The sequence below is a fragment of the Macaca nemestrina genome, chromosome 13, assembly GCF_043159975.1.
Source record: "Macaca nemestrina isolate mMacNem1 chromosome 13, mMacNem.hap1, whole genome shotgun sequence".
Classification (NCBI taxonomy): Eukaryota; Metazoa; Chordata; class Mammalia; order Primates; family Cercopithecidae; genus Macaca; species Macaca nemestrina.
Window position 1 is genome coordinate 29,682,099 of NC_092137.1, and position 19,320 is coordinate 29,701,418.

Here is a 19,320-nt window from a genome sequence, read left to right on the forward strand (position 1 = left end):
CTGTATTTCCTTAAAGGGCAATTCATAAATCAGAGCAGACTAAACTGCGGGCCTAATTTCCCCACTGAAACTCCTCATATTCATCTTCCTGAGCAACCATAAAACATGATTTCAAAATGACCTAGTAATTATGTCTTAGGGACATTGAAAAAAGTTTAAGTAAAAATGTCTTGATTACACGGACCCAAAATTCTTTAATGGAGCCACACTCTTATTAATCACTTCAGGTGAGTCAAAGTAAACATAATCAGTCAAAGCTTTACAGGAAGAGATTGAAGGAAAATTCTTGGACTGGAATGATTTCTCTCCCTGCCTTCCTCCTTCCTGTCATCCTCCTTCTCTCCCTCCCCAATTCCTTCACCAACTTTTACCCAAGAAAGAGTACAAGCAGCGATGATATCGGTGAGATCCTGAAGCAATTTCCCTCTATAGAGTTTAATCTCATGGGGATCATTTCAAGAGAACCGGACTGTATTTTGGGTGACTTACAGTTGTACTGTGTGTCTAAGACATATTTGAATATCTTCTCATAACAGACAATGAATCAGGCAGTATTTTCAACTAGTTTTCATTCTCCTTTGTTCGATGTTTAAAATAAAAGATAGGACAAAATCTAACTGTGGGTATCAGTAGTTGTGAAGGTTTAAATTTTGTTCCATGTAACAATGAAGGAAAATCATAACTAATAGGTCTAGCCTGTAACCTATTATGTTTAAAGTCGGTGTGTGTATAATGCTTCTTTCTAGTGTTTTTCTTTATGTCAAGCAGCAAAACAAAGAAACATTTTGCTCCATGATGAAACCACCCTGAAAAGGACTTAGAAAAACCTTTCCTTGTTTTGTTGAAACAACACAAGGAGAGGGGAAAAAGAGGGAAGGTACTACCTCTAGGAGCCCCCTTCGTTTCTGGGTTCCTCATTTACCTCTTTCTGATTAGTACAGCTTTCCCAGTTCTTCCCAGGTAAAACCTTCTGAAACATTCCTCCTACAAACAGCTCTGCTCTAACTGCCAATGCCTCTGAGAGCCAGGAGAGATGATCTCAGTGTTAGCCCACTAAAATCTCACTTCTACGACAAAGGTGGCAATGATGAAAACGGCATTCCAACCATGGTTCAGAGGCTTGATTTGCATAAGTCCGCTTAAGAAACTTTTCATGGGATTATGAAAAACCAAACTTGAAATCTGTTGTTTCTGAGCTCCATTTTTAAAATAATGACATTACTAAATATCCAGTTGTCCAAACTATACAATTAAGTTAATACTGGTTCTCTTTTCTTTAGCTACCAAAACAGACCTCGGACTCACAGCCTTTTTTCTACTCCCACTTCCATTTAGGAGTAGGTTTGGGTCTTTATCTGTCACTTGAGTAGGCCCTTACCTGGTCTTCTTGTGGCTACCCCTTCCTCATACTCTTCCTTCATCGCTATCAGAGCAATCTTGGCAAAAGAGGGGCTGGTCAAGTTACCCCCCTATTTATGTCCTTCTATTATCTGCCCAGTAAAGTCTGACTTTTACAGTCCTCTTCACAAGCTGGCTCTAAACCTATCTTTCCATCCTCAGGCTGCACCCCAGCTCCACCCTACCTTGCCCCAGGTCCCACCATCAGTGGTGACAGCACAATGGCTTCCAACTATTTAGCCTTTACTCTGTGCTCAGCATGGTGCTATGTTCTATATGGACAACCTTTCACTTCATCCTCACAACTTAGGGCTGATATGATTATTATAATCGTCTTCCAGAACACTTACAGAGGTTCAGAACTTGTCAAAGGCTGCCTACCAGTCTCTATGCTCTGGCTACATTGCCCTTTCCTTTCCCATCCTGTATAAAAATCTAGCCTTCCATTGAGAACCTGGTAAAATATACCCTTTTTATTTATTTATTTATTTTTTTTTGAGATTTGGTCTCACTGTGCTACCCAGACTGGAGTGCAGTGGCACCATCATAGCTCACTGCAGCCTCGACCTCCCAGGTTCAAGTGATTCTCTTGCCTCCATCCCCCAAGTAGCTGGTACTACAGGCATGTGACATTACGCTTGGTATCTGCCCACCTCAGCCTCCCAAAGTGTTGGGATTACAGGCATGAACCACCACACCTGGCCTCTGCTCCTCTTTGAGGCTGGCTTCCACAACCCCTGACCCTCCTAACCTCCTGCTTTTCCCTATTTGATGTTACTCTGAGCCTACTGTATTTTTTTCATAGAGTATTGTTTAAACTTGATTACAGCAATAATGACTGCAAGTTTAATGTGTCTGTTACCTACTCTAAACCATGAACTATCCTTGTGTCTTATATATTTATGGCATCCTTTATCCTTATGCCTACCATGGCCTGGAACATAGTAGGTACTAAATAACTTATTATAGCATTAAGTGCTAGACTCTGAGTGCTTGGTGGGCTCCCAGGTGTTGAGGATGAAAGGGGGCCTATGCAGGACAGGGCATGGTGACAAGAATAGGCAGAGCTCTTAGCTAAGAACATTACACCCACCTCATCATTCAGAATTAGAGTTGAAGTTAATTCTTGGCCTACTTGATATTGTCTGCATTAACAGGGCTTCCCCTGGGACTCACGGTGAGGTTAAGCCTGGGATTGGAACCTGTGTAGACTTGCTAGCTTTCAAATGATTTTTTTTTTCATTAAAGCACATGGATAAGATATACTATGAATTTCACTCACGTAAGAGCAGCCTCCTCTTCTTCCTGAGAAGTAATGAAATAATTAAATAGAACTAACCCCTGACCTGAAATTCCCTGCCCCACATCTCCTCACTCTGATGCATAGGTGTTTCTCATTCCCTTCTGCTGTCCTGCCACCGTGCAGAAGTTCACACAACAGTGCTCATCTCTAGGCCATTTTCAATTAATTTCCTGAGTAAAATTTCATGAGACACTATCAAACCTTTTGCTGAAATCAAGATATATTACATCTACTCTATTCCCTTAGTCTACTAATCAAAAAAGCAATCAACTTTGTCTGACATGATTTGTTCTTTTAAAACCCATAATGCTTATTGCTCATAATTCCATTATCCTAGATAGTATTTTTTTCCTCTTAATATTTGTTCCACTATATTAACAGGGATTGAATTACTAGATGGTTGTTTCTAGAATCCTTTTTTTTTTTCTCCCCACTGCTTTGAAAATGTGCTACCTAATTTGAAACTATCAACAAAATGGTATTTTCTTACTCTCTTGAATCATAAAATAAGAAAGGAGCTCCCAGGAGTCACTTGATCAATGCCCCTGTATCTCCTCAAGGCTCTCATCTCCTTTCTAAACCATTTTAGACCAGTACTCGTTACTCAGTGTCTCCCAAACACGAGATTCCGAGACCTCTTTTGATAATTGAATCAATGATTCATGTATGACCTTATGCTCCAGAAGAACTTCCTAATTTCTCATCCAGGACTATTCTGAAAGAGGATGGTGTGCTGAAGATGCAGATCTGAGCTCCAGTCTTGAGCATGCCATTAACTAGCCATGTGACTTTAAGCAAGTAACTTTAAAAAAAATTTTAAGGTAAAACATACATATAAAATGTACCATCTTTACTATTTTAAGTATACAGTTAAGTGGTAATAACTATATATGTAATGTAGTTTTTTATGTGTATATATTCTTCCCCTTCACCCCCTTCTCCTAGCTTTCCCAGCCTCTGGTAACCACCAGTCTACTCTCTATCTTCATGAGATTCACTTTTTAAGCTCCCACATAGAAATGAGAACATGCAATAGTTGTCTTTCTGTGTCTGGCTTATTTCAGTCAACATAATGATCTTCAGTTCCATTCATGTTGCTGCAAATGGCAGGATTTTATTCTTTCTTATGACTGAATAGTATTCCATTGTGTATAAGTAACACATTTTCTTTATCCATTGATGGGCACTTAGGTTGATACCATATTTTGACTATTGTGAATAGTGTTGCAATGAACATGAGAGTGCAGATGTCTTTTAAATATATTCATTTCCTTTGTTTTGGATATACACCCAGTAGTTGAATTGCTGGATCGTGTAGTAGTTCTATTTTCAGTTTTTTGAGGAAACTTCATACTGTTCTCCATAGTGGCTATACTGATTCGAGTTTTGGTGTCCTTTATTTTTTTCTGTGAATAAATTACTCTGGCCAGAACCTCCAGTGTTATGCTAAATAAAACTGGTGAAACTGGGCATCCTTAACCTTGTTCCACTCCTTAGAGGAAAGGCTTTAATTTTTCCCTATTCAGTACAATGTTAGCTGTGGGTTTCTCATGTATGGCATTTGTTATTTTGAGGTATGTTTCTTCTATCTCCACTTTGATGAGGATTTTTGTCATAAAGAGACATTAAATTTTATCAAATGCTTTTTTGGTGGAGTCCTCAGGTTTTTCTAGGTGTCAGATATGTTGTTGATTTGTGTATGTTGAACCATCCTTGTATCCCTGGGATAAATCCCACTTGGTCATGGTGAATAATCTTTTCAATGTGTTGTTGAATTAGATTTGCCTATATTTTGTTAAGAATTTTTGCATATATGTTCATCCAGGGATATTTGCCTGTAGTTCTCTTTTCTTGCATCCTTATCTGGTTCTGCTATCGGGGTAATGCTAACCTCGTAGAATAAATGTGGAAGTATTCCTTCCTCTTCAATTTTTTTAAAGAGTTTGAGTAAAACTGGTATTAATTCTTCTCTAAATGTTTGTTACATGACAGCAGGGAAATCATCAGGTCCTGGGCTTTTCTTTGAAAGGAGAGTTTTTGTTATGGCTTCAATCTCATTACTCATTATTGGTTTGTTGAAGCTTTTTATTTCTGCATGTTTCCATCTTGGTAGATTGTATATGTCCAAGAATGTATCCATTTCTTTCAGATTTTCCAGTTTGCTGGCATATAGTTGTTCATAATAGTCTCTAAAAATTATTTGTATTTCTGAGATATCAGTTGTTATGTACCCCTTTTCATTTCTGATTTTATTATTTGAGTTTTCTTTTTTTCTTAGTCTAGCTAAATGTCAATTTTGCTTATCTTTTTAAAATAAACACCTTTTTGTTTTGCTAATCTTCTGTATATTTTTTAGTTTCAGTTTCATTTATTTCTGCTCTGGTGTTTATTATTTCTTTCACTTTTGGGGTTTGATTTATTCTTGCTTTTCCTTGGGGTTCATTAGGCTAGTTGAGGTCTTTTTACTTTTAAAACATAGGTATTTATTGCTATAAACTCCCTGTTAGAACCGTTTGGTCATATCCCATAGGTCTTGGTATATTGTATTTCCATTTTAATGTGTTTCAAAAAATTTAAAATTTCCTTCTTATTTTCTTCATTGACACATTGGTTGTTCAGGAGCATGTTGTTTAATTTCTGTGTCTGTGTATTTTCCAGGGTTACTCTTATTAATTTACATTTTATTCAATTGTGGGCAGCAAAGATACTTGATACGATTTCTAATTCCTTGAACGTGTTCAGACTTCTTTTGTGGCCTAACATATGATCTATTCTGGAGAATATTCCATGTGTTGATTAAAATGATGTTTATTCTGCACAAGTATTAGTCTGTTCTCATGATGGTAATAAAGATATACCCCAAACTGGGTAATTTATAAAGAAAAAGAGGTTTAATGGACTCAAAGTTTCAGATGGCTGGGGAGACCTCACAATCATGGTGGATGGCAAAGGAGGAGCAAAGGCACATCTTACATGGTGGCAGGCAAGAGAGAGCATGTACAGGGGAACTCCCCTTTACACTATGTAAGACTTACTCACTATCACAAGAACAGCACAGGAAAGACCTGCCGCTATGATTCAATTACCTCCCACTGGGTCCTTCCAAAACACATGGGAATTATGGGAGCTACAATTCAATATGAGATTTTGGTGGGGATACAGCCAAACCATATCACCACAGTTGGGTAAAATGTTCCCTAATTATCAGTTAGGCATATTCGATCTAGTGTGTAGGTTAACACTGTTATTTCTCTGTTGATTTTCTGTCTGGATGATCTGTCCATTACTAAAAGTGGGGTGTTAAAGTCTCTTACTATTACTGGATTGTAGTCTATCTCTTCCTTTAGATCTATTAGTGTTTGCTTTATATACTTGGGAGCTCTGATATTAGCTGCATAGATATTTATAGTTATTATATCCTCTTCTCGAATTTGACCTGTTTATTTTCTATAGTAACTTATTTGTCTCTTTTTATGATCTTAGATTTGTAGTCTATTTTACATGATATAAGTATAGCTACTCCTGTCCTTTTTTGGATTCCAGTTGCATGGAATATCTTTTTTCACCCCTTTACTTTCAGTCTATATGTGTCTTTTGTAGGTGAAGTGGGGTTATTGAAGGCAACATATAGCTGAATCTTGTTTCTTTATCCATTCAGCCACTCTATGCCTTTTAATGAGAGAATTGAGACCATTTACATTTAGTGTTCTTATTGATAATAAGAACTTAGTACTGTCATTTTATTTTCTGCTTTCTGGCTGTTTTAAGATCCTCCCTTTCTTACCATTTCCCTTTGTGGTTAAGTGATTTTCTCTGGTAGTATGTTTTAATTTGTTGCTTTTTATTTTTAGTGATTCTACTACAGGTTTTTACATTGTGATTACCATAGGCTTACAAAAACATCTTATAGAGAACAAGAAGTTATTTTTAAGAGATAGCTTATCTTAGATCACAAATAAAGAAATAAAAACAAAGGCAAAAAAAAAACCTAAAATAAATTCTATATTTTAACTCCATATCCACCACATGTTGACTTTTAGTTGTCTCAATTTATAAATTTTTATATTACCTCTCTCTCAACAGGTTGCTGTAGTTATTATTGTTTTTAACAGATTTGTCTTTTGGGCTTCATATTAGAGTTATAAGTGAACTGCATGCCATAATTACAATAGAGTATGAAAGGTTTATTTGTGTGCTTAATTTTACTAGTGGGTTTTTCACTTTGAAATTTTTTTTTTTTTTTGCATGTTAGTGTTTTTTATTTCTTTCAGATTGAAGAACTACCTTTAGCATTTCTTTTAAGAAGAGTGTGGTTGTCACAAAGTTTCTCAGCTTTTATTTGTCTGGGAAAGACTAGCTTTCCTTCATAGTTGAAGAATAATTTGTTGAGCACAGTATTCTTGGATGGCAGATTTTTTATTTTTTCTTTGGGCACTTTGAAAATGTCATTCCACTCCCTCCTGGCCTACTTAGAAGTCTGTTGAGAAGTCTGTTACCAGATGAATTGGAGTGCCTTTATATGTTATTTCACTTTTTTTTTTTTAATTGATGCCTGTAGCATCCTCTTTGTTTCTGAACTTTGAGAGTTTGGTTATTGTATACCTTGGTGTGGTCTTATTTGGGTTGATTCTGGTGTTCTTAGAACTTCTTGGACTTGTATATTTCTCAAGTTTGAGGAAGTTTTCTGCTATTATTTCTTCGAATAAGCTTTATACCCCTTGCTCTTCCTTGGATCCTTCTTGAACACCAATAATTCTTAGATTTGGTGTTTGGAGATAATTTTCTGTATCTTACAGGCAATCCTCATTTCTTTTTGTTCTTTTCTCTTTGACTGTGTATTTTCATATAGCCAGTCTTTGAGCTCACTGATTTTTCCTTTGCTTGGCCCATTTTTCTGTTGAGAGCCTCTAATGAGTTCTTCACTTCAGCAAATGTATTTCTCAGTTCTAAGATTTGTTTTATTTTTAAAAATTATTTCAACCTTTTTGTTAAATTTCTCTGATAAACTTTTGATTTGCTTTTCTGTGTTACCTTGGAGATCACTAAGTTTCCTTTAAAATGCTATTTTTAATTCTTGGTCAGGGAGCTCACAAATAGCCACTTTGTTAGGGTCAGCCACTGGATTGCTGCTTTGTTCTTTTAGGAGGTCACAGTTCCCTGTTAACTGTTGTTTCTTGTTGGTATATGTTTATACCTTTGCACTGAAAGATTAGCTATTTATTCTAGTTTTCTCTCTCTGGTTTGTTTTGTTTTTTATTGGATATATTTGCTTAGCAAATTTTTACCTCTATGTTGCTGCCTCCTTTTTGGTTTTAGGTAGCACCTGAAGCCCAGGTTCACCTCTGTGCTAATAAATAGCCACAGTGCTGCCTGCTCCAATTGGGGGAGATCCCAAAGGGACTACCCAGTAGTGTGGGAAGACTAGCTAGCGGTTTGTGCCAAGGAACCTGTGAAATGTGCCTTCTAAGCATGATGCTGCTGAATAGCCACATTGATCTGGCATCTCCTTTGGCTGAGTTACAGAGCAGAGTTTTCATGGCTGGAGATGGCAGTCCTGCCTTCCACCTTTGCCTATGCCCATCCTTAGGGATATTTTTCCCTTTAGGCCATCACAATGCTTCCTGTGCATTAAGGGAAGGACAGATCTCCTGCCAAGAAGCCCCTAAGAAGGTGGAAAAGCTGGTTGACTACCTCAATTTCAGTTTTTCCAGTGTGAAATTGTGAATGAGGAAAGATTTTCTGTGAACTTGTTGCCAGGAAGATTGTGGGGTAGGGGTGTCACAGATGCGAAAGTCTGATTCTCCTACCATTTGCTTAGAATATTTTCACTTCTCTGTGGTCCTGGGAACTGTCTGATCCACATGTTTGAATTTCAAGTGTTGCTAGTGAAAATCTCAATGCTTTGGTTTTGATTTTCTACAGGATGGGGGGACTAAAACCACCTTGCTTCTACATCACCATTTTCAAACTGGAAGTCCCCTTTTCTTAATAGAAAGTAAATAAGCATTTTTAGATATAAATATTTTTAAATGTTATTTTTTTAGTTTTCAATTAAAAATAAATATGTAAAAAATTCTAATGATACAAAAATGTATTCTCCTCCTAGTTTCCCAACCAAAATTCTACTCTCCAAAAGTAACTGACAATAATAGTTTGGTGTATATGCTTCAAGAACATTTTCTACACCTAAATTACACATAAACCAAAATGAGGCTATAGTATGCATACTGTTTAACAACCTACATTTTCATTTGAATATATCAATATTTTTCCATGTTAGCATATATAATATTTATTAAAAATTTTTTAAATATACATTGCTTTTGTAATTAAATTTGTTATGGATCAATCCTAATTAATTTGGCCAGTTGGCTGTTGATGGACATTTAAAGCAGATTCATTTTTTCCCCATTCCACATAATTATGACAGTGAACTGTAATAATATTTAAACAGTTATTGAAAATCAAGTGAGGGAAAGAGGGATAACTGTGAGATCCTGAGAGTTTCCTCTTAAAGGCAGCCTGCTTCTCCCTTTTCCTTTGCCCCCAGCCTTCCCTACCAGCAAAACCTGATGGGACAGAGACCAGGGGGAGGTCTCAGCCCTCATTACCTTGAAGGATGGGATGGCCCAGGGGAACATCTTTTCCTCATCCAGTGTGAAAATCACCTGTGAAATTTTTTTTCTTAGATACTGAAAGTTATAGCTGGTCCATACTGCTGCTTACATGCTGTATGTCTTTAGACAATTCTTTACCTTCTTTGCAGCTCAGTTTGTTTATTTACAAAATAATGAGTATACCTTTCTGAGTATACCTATTGCTGCTGTTTATTATTGATTATTTCCTGTGTAGCAAACATTGTGCCAATGTGACATTTAGTGAATTATTTTGTTTAATTCTTATTAAATCCCCTTGAGGTAAGTTTTATAAATCTTATTTTTTAAAATTTTTTTGTAGAGATGGGGTCCCTCTATATTGACCAGACTGGTCTTGAACTCGTGGCATGAAGCAATCCTCCCCATTGGCCTCCCAAACTGCTGGGATTACAGGTGTGATTTGTGACATCTGGCCTGAATCTTATTTTTTAATTCAGATTTTAGTCTTATTATTGATTTGTAAGAGTTGTTTATATATTATGGATACAATTTTATATGCAATTTATTATTGACAAATTTTTCTCCCAGTCTTGTGGCTTGACTTTTCATTTTCCTAATGGTGTCTTTTAGAACACAAAAGTTTTAAATTTTGATGAAGCACAATTTATCAATGTCTTTTATTCATTGTGATTTTAGTGTCATACCTAAAAACGTTTTTCCCCACCCAAGGTCACAAAGATGTTCTGCCATTTTCATTTTCTTGGGTAGAAACTTGTCTAGTTTTGGCTCTTACATTTTGAGTTAATTTTTGTGTATGGTGTGAGGTCATAGTTTAAGTTCATTTTTTTTGTATATGAATATCCAATTATTCCAGAACCATTTCTTTTACCTCAGGCACCTTTGTCAAAAATCTGTTGATTATAAATTAAAAATGTATTTCTGGACTCTCAATTCTGTTCCATTGATATATAAGCCCCTCCTTTCTTTAACATCACACTGTTTTCATTACTTTGGCTTTACAGTAAGTTTTGAAATCAGGTAGTAGAAGTTCTCCAAATTTGTTCCTTGAAAAAATATTGTGTCTGTCGCAGGTCTTTTCCATATAAATTTTAAGTTACAAAATGAAAAAGCCTGCTGGAATTTTGATAGCAATTACATTAAGCTTATTGATCAATGTGGGGATAAATGCCATCTTGAAGCTATTGATATTTTAAATTCCAAAAATAGAATGTCTCTTTTTAAAGTTATATTATCTTTAATTTCAGCAATCTGCAATTTTTAGCATATACAGTTTGCACTTGTTTTGTTAAATTTTTTTCTAATTATTTTCTTCTTTTTGATGATCTTGTCAGTGGAATTGCTTTCTTAATTCCCTTTTGGAAATTGTTGTTAGAACATAGAAATACAGTTAATTTTTTAATATTGATTTTGTATCTGTGGCCTTGGTAAATTCATTTGTTTGTTAAATTAGTTTTCATTCTTTTGTGACTTTGTTTGGGATTTTCTACCTAAAAATCATCTTATCTGCTAATAAAGGCAATTTTATTTTATCCTTTCCAATCTGTATATCTGCATGTTTTTGGCCCCCTCCCTCCTTCCCTCCTTCCTTCCTCCCTTCCTTTCTCCTTCTCTCCTTCCTTCCCTCTCCCCTCCCCCATTCCTTCTCCCCTCCCGTCCCTTTCCATTCCTTTGTATTGGCTAGGTTCAGTCACTACAAGTGATGAAAACAAATATTTTTCCCTTATTCTTAATCTTGGAGAAAAGTTTTGTCTTTCATTATTAAATATATTGTTTGTTAGGTATGGGTTTTTCACAGGTGCTCTTTATTAGGTTAAGGAAATTCCCTTCTATTCCTAGTACACAGAGAAATTTGATCATGAGCGGATGTTAGATTTTATCAACTGCCTTTTCTGTGTTTACTGAGGTAGCCAAATGGCCTGTGTACTTTATCCTGTTAACATGATGCATTACATCAATTGTTTTTGGGATATTAAACCAACCTTGCAATCCTAAATAAATTCCACTTGGTTATAGTGTATCATCCTTTTCATACATTGTTAAATATGGTTTGTAGTATTTTGTTAAGAATTTTTGCACCCATCTTTTATGAGGTATATTGATCAGGGATTTTCTTTCCTTGTCACATCTGTTTTCCTAGACTTAACATCAGGGGAATAGTAAGTGGCCTCACAGAATGAGTTGGGAAGTATTCATTCCCTTATTTCTAAAAGAATATGTTAAGAATTGGAATAATTTCATCTTCAAGTATTTGGTAGAATTCCTCAATGAAGGCATCTGGGTCTGGACTTTTCCTTTGGGGTAGATTTTTAATTGCTAATTCAAGTATTTACTTGTTATAAGTCTATTCAGATTTTAGTATTTCTTCCTGAATTGGTTCTGGTAATTTGTGTATCTCTAGAAATTTATCCATTTTATCTAAGTTGTCATATATTGGCAAAAGGATGTTTAGTTTCCCTTACAATCTTTTAAATTCTTTAGGGTCAAGAGTGATGGTCCCTCATTTATTCCTGAATTAGTAACGTGTCTTCTCTTTTACTTGATTAATCTAATAAAAGGTTTATCAATTTTGTTATTCTTTTCAAATAACCAATTTTTGGTTTCAATGATTCTTACTATTGCTTTTTTATTTCATGGATTTCTACTCAATCTTTATTTCCTTTCTTCTGCATGCTTTGTTTACATTGCATGTTTTCATTGATTTTTCTAATTTCTTAAAGTACAAACTTAGGTTATAGATTTGAGACTTTACTCTTTTTCTAATATAGGCATTCAAAGCTATACTTTTTTTCCTCTGAGCACTTTTAAATTTCATCTCATAAGTTTTAATATGTTTTATATTAATTTTCATTCAGGTGAAATATTTTCTATTTCCCATGTGATTGATTTTTTCTTTGATGTTTATTTAGAAGTTCATTACTTAATTTCCTAATATTCAGGGATTTCTCAGATTTCTTTCAGTGGCCAACTTTTAATTTGTTTTATTGTGATTGGAGGATATACTTTTTAAATTTTACTTGCATAATGTTAATTTTAATTAAATTTAATTAATTTTACTTATATAATACTAATTTTTATTGGTATAATTTTAATCCATATAAATTTATGACTTGCTTTATGGCCTACCATATGGTCTATATTGAAGAAAGTTCTCCGTATACTTGAAAGGATTGTATTATGTAGTCATTAGGTGGAAAGGTGTCTATTTGTCAGTTAGGTTGAGTTGGTTGATATTATCGCTCAAATCTTCTATATCCTTCTTTATCCAGTTGTTCTACTATTGGAAGTTATTGAAATCTCCAACTATAATTGTTGAATTGTCTTGCCTTCCCTTTCAGTTCTGACAGTTTTGCTTCATGTGTTTTGAGACCCTGTTGTTTGATGCACATACATTTATAATTGTTATCTCTTCCTGGTGAATTGACATTTTTATCATTATAAAATGTATTTCTAGTATATTTTTTGTCTTAATTTTATCTGATGTTAATACAAGCACTCCAGCTTTCTTTTGGTTAATTGTTTGCATGATATCTCTTTTCCTATCCTTTTGCTTTCAATCTATTTGAGTATTTGAGTCTAAAGTGTCCCTCTTCTAGAAAACATGTATTTCATCTTCCTTTTCATGTAGTCTGACAGTCTCTGATCTCCTGTGTTTTTTGTTCCTATCTTTCTTCCTTGTTTTTTCAACACTGAATACTTTTGAGTGTACCATTTGAAATTGCTTGATTTCTTTTCTTTCATTTTTTCCTTTGTTTCTTCCTTGCTTTTTCTTTCTTTTCTCCCTGTTTCTTTTTCTTACATTTTGGAGTTATTTTCCTAGTGATTGCTCTAAAAATTACAACATGCATCTTAGTTTATCACAGTCTACTTCAGATTAATATTACTTAATTTTACTAAAATATAGAAATTTTGCTCCAATATAATTTTATTTTTTCTCCATTTTTTGTGCTGTTATTGTCCTATATAGATCTATATATGTTATCAACCCAACAATATAGTGTTATAATTGCGGATTTATATAATTTTATGTCTTTTAAGATGTTAAGAGAATAAGAAAAAGGTTGTTTGAGGCTTTTATATTAACTCATACGTTTACCATTTCTGGTACTCTTTATTTCTCCCCATGGATTCAGGTTAGCCCCTGGTATTATTCATTTCAGCCTGAAAGACTTCCTTTAGTATTTATTGTAAAGCAGGTCAGCTGGCAACAAATTCTCTGTCTTTGTTTTTCTGGGAATTATTTGTTTTGTCTTTATTTTTAAAGGTTAGTTTTGCTTGATATCAAAATCTTGTTGATATTTTTCTTATCTTTCAACATGTTAGAACATGTATTCCACTGTCTTTTAGTCTTTCGTGTTTTAAATAAGAAGTCAGCCATTAATCATTTCAATATTCCCTGTACACGATATGCTATTTTGCTCTTGCTGCTTTAAGATCTTTGGTGGCACTTAACAATATGATGATTATATGTCTAGATGTAGATCTCATCGTATTTATTCGAGTTGGGATTTTCTGAGGCACTTGGATGTGTAAACTGATTTTTCTTTCACCAAATTTGGCAAGTTTTAGGCCATTATTTCTTCAAAAAAATTTTGCCCCCCTTTTCTTTTCTCTCTTACAGGACTTCTATTAAACACATATAATACTTGATGTTGTCCCAGGGGTTTCTTAGGATCTGAACATTTTTCTTAAAACATTTCTCTCTCTGTTCTTCAGGTTGAAAAATTTATACTGGCTTGTCTTCACATTTTATTTCTTCTGCTTCTTAAATCTGCTGTTGAGCTGGACTAGTGAATTCTCCATTTTAGTTATTGCATTTTCCAACTCAAGATTTTCCATTTCGGTTTCTTTTTAAAAGATTTTTATCTGTCCCGTCAAATTCTCGTTTTTTTTGGTTATTATTGCTCATTGTTGTCATGCTGTTCTTTACTTCTTTGTTTTTAATTGAATATATTCACAATAGCTACATTTAAGGTTTTGTTTTCTAAATCCAATATTTAAGGACATTCAGAAAGTTTCTATTAGCTTTTTGTTTTCTTGAGTATGAATCATATTGTATTATTTCTTTGCATATATTCTCATTTTTGCTAAAACTGAACATTTTGGATAATATATTACAGCAATTCTGGATTCTGATATTTCCCCCTGAAGACGGCCACAGGTTCTTTTCTTGTTCTTATAGCTGTTTTATTTTGCTATCTTTGTTAGTTTTGTTTCTTTGTTTAGTATGTTGGCTGGGTTCTATCTGTGAAGTCTGTCTTCCCCACAGTGTGTGGAGGCTGATGTCTCTGTTGATTCTTTTTCTGGTGCGTATTTTTATTTTTACTTTTTTAATAAAAAAGAGATGGGGTCTTGCTATGTTGCCCAGGCTGGAGTGCAGGGGCTATTCATAGGCATGATCTCACTACTCATCAGCAAAGTAGTTTTGACCTGCTTTGTTTACAACCTATCCAGTTCATCCTTCTTTAGGCAACCTGGTAGTCCCCCGCTCCTGGGAGGTCACCATATTGATGCCAAACTCAGTGCAGACACTTATCAGCATAGCACACTACAGCTTAGATCTCCTGGGTTTAACCATTCTTTCTGCCTCAGCCGCTCGAGTAGCTGGGACTACAGGCATGTGCCACCATACCCAGCTGTTTTGATTTTTAAGCCTGGATTTCTATGGGTAGTTCCTGTGTTCCTTAGTGACTGGCAAATGTTTTTATAGATGATGTTCTTATACTCCTTAAGTCAGTAAGACTTCTGTCATCTGTCAATAGATCTGTGTATAGGTAAGATAATGCGTTTTTTTTCTTTTTTTGTGTATGTCAGGTCTTAAAAATTTGGAGGAGGAATGCAGTTTAATGTTCAGGCTGTTGAGTTCTTGCGTGTCTGCTCTGCATATACACAACCTTAGGACTGGCTAAAAGGCTGTGGCTACCTCAGACTCTGTCCCATCTCCATTGGGAATATATGCAGTCATAAATGGAACCTCAGACTAGTAGAGTAGTTCTTGCCCTATCCCAGCCCCATCCCACTTCCCTCTGAGATGATCACTTTCACCTACAACCCCATTGGACATGCACATTGCCCCTTTCCCCCTCAACCTCATCTTTATTTCACTCCACCTGGACACCTGATTTCCTTCCAAAGGACACTGAGTTTTCATCCTGTCTTTGATCTCAGGAGCACAGAACCCAGTTGATCCAGTTTACTTAAAAAATATTACTCAGTGTAATACTTTCCTCATTCTCACAGGCTTCTGGAATTCACCTCTCTTATTAATTTAGACAACTAAGCTTGTTTCTCTAGCAAGCAATGTTTCTTAAATTTGTCCTTAAATATGCATCACACAAAAGACCAACAGGTGTCTGAATTTGTTTTTATTAGTAGGGCCAGCCCATTCGGTCTGTATGTCAGCCAATCTTGCTGGTTCTGCCTATTCCATTTCCAGAGTTGTTGATAGGAAGAATACTTCAGGCTTTCGAGGGCAAAGAGATTGAGGAGGGAAGAGGAAGAGAGAACACGGGGATAGGAGAGAGATGGAAAAGTAACATACAGCAAAAGTGAGAGAAATGAATGAAGCACTCATTTGAGGGCTGGGCAATTATGGGTTCTCTCTAGAGAACTGCCTAGCCAAAAGCACTGAGACTCCTGTCTTCTCTCAAATCCTCATTTTGAAAGCATTAATTATTTTGATGACTCTATTTTTTAATATTCCCAGTGCTCTGACCTATTTTATAGTTAAAGGCTCCAAATAGGATATAATCTGTGTTTGGAGCTTGGACATGGGAGAGAGAGCAGTGACTGTACCGAGTTCTCCCACACTGCACTGCCTGGGTACATACCACTATAGAATGAATTCCTTTGGGTATCAGTGTATTGTCTTAATAAATGAAGAAGAATAAATCTTAGGAGAGGAAGATTATTTAACCTACATAATGATACTTTAATAATACTTTATGTTTGTTTAGCTGAAGTAATGTTGGAGATAAGGGGATTAAACAGGGGCATCCTAAGCTGTTGTTGCAGAAGTAAATTGAATGTCTATCTACTTTAGTGTCATGGCAATATATAATCGAAAGACTATTCTCATTGTAGGCACCTTACCTAAGAATAATTCATCATTCTTAGCACAATATTTCAAATACCTCTTTTATTGCCTCTAGGTACAGCCTCTAAATGCTGATCACAACAGAAAGAAGGAAGTTGCCAACTATAACACAGATACAGGTCAGGGTGCTCCAGAAAAGAGACACAGGGAGCTGCCACACTATGTATGCTATTAGTTTCATTAACAAGTAAATACAGCATCTTTCATATTTCCAAATAATAACAGCTTCCACAAGAATCAATTAGGAAAGGAGTATTAACTCAACACATGTACTTTGATCAAGCATGAAAGCTGGGCATGGTGGCTCACACCTGTAATCCCAGCACTTTGGTAGACCAAGGCAGGAGGATCACTTGAGGTCAGGAGTTTGAGACCAGCCTGGTCAACATGATGAAACCCCATCTCCACTAAAAATACAAAAATTAGCTGGGTGCGGTGGCATGCACCTGTAGTCCCAGCTACTTGGGAAGCAGAGGCAGGAGAGTCGCTTGAACCCAGGAGGCAGAGGTTACAGTGAACTGAGATGGCATCACTGCACTCCAGCCTGGGCGACAGAGTAAGACTCTGTCTCAAGAAAGAAAAAAAAAAAAGCATGACTAGCAATCAGTAGTAAGGATCCCAAAGCAAGATGGAGAAAACTCAAAGTGGACCATAATGCATTAGGTAAGAATAACCTGACCACAGCCTTTGCCATGCAGGTTAAAGGTCCTCACCAATCACTTAGTAAAAAGAGCTAGACAATGAGATCTGAAGCCCTGTGTATGTATTCTTTCAAGCTTGCTGCACTTCCATTTGTAAATGTGCATGATTACTGCCTCAGGTGAGGGCTCCTCATTCTTAGCATATCCTTTGTCATGTCCAAAATTCCTGAGTTTAACCCACCCCCCACCCCCAGATATGATGTTATATGTGAATGCCTGGGCCCAATAAGCCTGTTTTGTAGGGTCAAGATCCTTACACCAAGACAGAGAAGCACCGCTTGCTTCAGGCTGCTGTGGCTGGATGGCTGCTGTCAGGCAGGGCTGCATGTTACTCTACTGTGCCATTTTCCTGTTTACAGAATGGTCTCTTGTGCATTATTTCGACTGATTTTTATAACAAGTCAGGAAAGGGAGCCACAGAGGTAAAATGACCCCCAGATCCCTCTTCAACTTACATTGAACCAGTCTTTCTCCATCTTGAATGAGTAAAGATTATCTTTCCACTCTAAGTAGAATAATTCTGTAGTTATCCCCATTCAAGAGAATTTTATTTTATTCTTTTTTGCAAGGTCCTGGCTTTCTTTCAAATCTCTTCAAGCATAAATTCAGAGTGGTTCATGGCTTTTCTTAAGCAGAGCCCATTTTTCTTTAGGATGTGTCTTATCTATATTATTTGATATATAGAAATCAGTGAGGCTAAAAAACTCAGATAACACTAATAAAAGCTTCTTAACACGAGGAAGTAAGGAAAGCAAAAAGACAGCTCCACATTCTTTCATAGATGATCTAGTCCCACCCACTCAATTCACCAATTAAGAGACTGAGGTCTGAAGTCACGTGTCAACCAACGGCCAACCCAGCACTCAACTCTCAGCACAGTGCTCCTTCCATTTCTAAAAGGGCAGGGAAGCTATAAACAGCTTAGCTGGTGCAGTAACCAATTCCACTTCCTCACATGGATTGCATCTCTGTGTGGCCGGGATGGATGGTAAGTTTTAGGCTGCAGCTGCCTTGGGCAGCACCCCTCAACCCGGCCATCTGCAAAGAAGACACAGGTAACAGTGGGCTTCCCAAGACCCCTCTGAAGACATTGCACTTCCAGACACCCCAATTGATGTAATTTGGTTGTGTCATAGAACAAAGCGGATACCCCAGTATCACTGGTATCTGGGTGATGCCCCGAACTTCTGAATATACTGCCAGATATCTAATGAGGGTGAGTCTTCTGTAGGCACAGGCCTGGGAAACATTGTGCTTTAAGAAGAGCTTATCGTAATGGTTAGAACGTTAAGACTGGGTCAAAAACTGGAATTGAGTATCTGATTCTGCGATATACTGACTTTGCAGATTTGAACCTCTTACTTCATCTCTCCAAGCTTCTAACTATAGGTTAAGAAATATTTAATGAATGCCTATTTTATACTGAGGCTTAGGCTAGGCTCTTGGAACACTGCAATGAATGAGAAAGACTCAGTTTCCTCTCTTTGAAACTTACCAGTTCATCTTAGGTTATCATCTATAAATTAGGAATACTGATAATACTTATCTTGCTACGTTATAGGAATCAATTGTGACTATGGCTGGAGAAGCACTTTACAGTCTGCAACTCTTACCAGTTTCATTTGGGACAGGAAACAGGGCTTATTTCTGAGCCAGCTGGCAGCTCACCCCAACCCGTGTGTGTGTAGTTTCACTGCCTCCTCCAACCACCCCAGACAGGAGCTTCATAGAAACCAAGCTCTTGGCAGGTGTTACAGCTCTTTCAGGCTCTCTCCACAGGTAAAGTAGTAGCCTTATCCCAGGTACCACATTTCTAGCAACTGGCCTTCTCCGGGACCCTCCCTGGGGGTACTTTCGGTACTTCTTGCCCTACAAGAGCCAAACTCCCAGATGCATCTCCTTATTTCTGGCCTCAGCTCTTGTCCTCTTGGGTATTTCTGCCCCATTTCTGTCCATAGAGAAGTTTATTCTATTTACAGTGGAGGAGACAGTTTAAGGACTGCATTTTCAGCCAGAATTCACTGGATACCTTCAATGTATCTAAGTCAGTTTGTCTTGAAGTCTTCTCAGCCCTGATCCTTCTAGAATCATGTCCCAGGTAAGCCCTGGCCCTGGCCCCAAGAGGATGTCAATTTTCATGCCAACTTGGTCAAGACCAGCTGTGTTAGTATCCTATTGCTGCAGTAACAAGTTACCAGAAAGTAGGAG

General features: G+C 36.6%; 1 protein-coding gene and 1 long non-coding RNA gene across 4 annotated transcripts in view; both read right to left on the reverse strand.

The window, feature by feature from the left end:
• LOC105479713 (uncharacterized) overlaps positions 1–10,870 on the reverse strand; it is a 36,712-nt gene extending 25,842 nt beyond the window's left edge. For all 3 annotated transcript variants that reach the window (XR_011611578.1, XR_011611577.1, XR_011611576.1), the window contains exon 1: positions 1,379–10,870. This is a non-coding gene — a long non-coding RNA (uncharacterized lncRNA). The remainder of the gene's footprint in view (positions 1–1,378) is intronic.
• The window catches only part of LOC105479716 (ALK receptor tyrosine kinase), a 750,786-nt gene that overhangs the window by 483,133 nt on the left and 248,333 nt on the right, over positions 1–19,320 (reverse strand). The window lies entirely within an intron of this gene.